This window comes from Panthera pardus, unplaced genomic scaffold (genome assembly GCF_024362965.1).
Source record: "Panthera pardus isolate Hobbes unplaced genomic scaffold, ASM2436296v1 HiC_scaffold_13, whole genome shotgun sequence".
Lineage (NCBI taxonomy): Eukaryota > Metazoa > Chordata > Mammalia > Carnivora > Felidae > Panthera > Panthera pardus.
In genome coordinates, this window is record NW_026526688.1 from 163,249,580 (window position 1) to 163,250,307 (window position 728).

The 728-nt window shown below is 40.1% G+C and overlaps 1 non-coding gene across 1 annotated transcript; it reads left to right on the forward strand.

The window, feature by feature from the left end:
* Positions 1-267: 267 nt before the first annotated feature.
* On the forward strand, positions 268-370 carry LOC128776771 (U6 spliceosomal RNA). The gene has a single exon (XR_008421947.1). It is a non-coding gene; the product is annotated as a U6 spliceosomal RNA (small nuclear RNA).
* Positions 371-728: the final 358 nt, after the last annotated feature.

Below are 728 nucleotides of genomic sequence, written 5' to 3' on the forward strand. Positions count from 1 at the left end.
GCTTCCCACCTGGTGACAAGATGGCCTCCAGATTTCCAGCAGCCATATCCATGCAAGACACGATCCGGAAACAAAAAGATCATGTCTTCCATGCTTCTTTTTAAGTGTAGGGAAATCTCTCCCAGAAGATTCCCAGCAGATTTCATCTCACATCCTGTTGTCCAAGTTGTATCACATGTTCTGGTCTAAAACAGCCATATCATGGTAATGATTAGCTTAGACCAGGGGTCAGAATGTTTTTTACCTAGTTAAAAAAAAAAAATCAGTTCGCTTTGGCAGCATATATACTAAAATTGGAACAATCCAGAGGATACTGGCATGGCCCCTGAGCAAGGATGACACACAAATCTGTGAAGTATTCCACATTAAAAAAAAAAAAAAAAAAATCAAAAGAAGAATAATATTTCATGACATGTAAAAAGAATATGAAATTCAAATTTCCATGTCCATAAATAAAGTTTTATTGGAACACAGCCACACTGCCATTCGTTTACATGTTGTCTATGGCTGTCTGAGCCGAGTCAGAGGTGAAAATGCACAAAGCAGATTGAGAGTCGGCCAGTCTGACCAATTCTGTGGCCTGTAGGTGAGTCAGGAGACATCCAAAGTCATGTGAATCCCCTGACAGTTGATAAACAGGGGTCTGGCATGATGCCATTTGTGGATAGTATTATTATTACTTGGCCAGATTCTGATGCAGCTTTGTTTACGCATCTGGAATGTGTAGC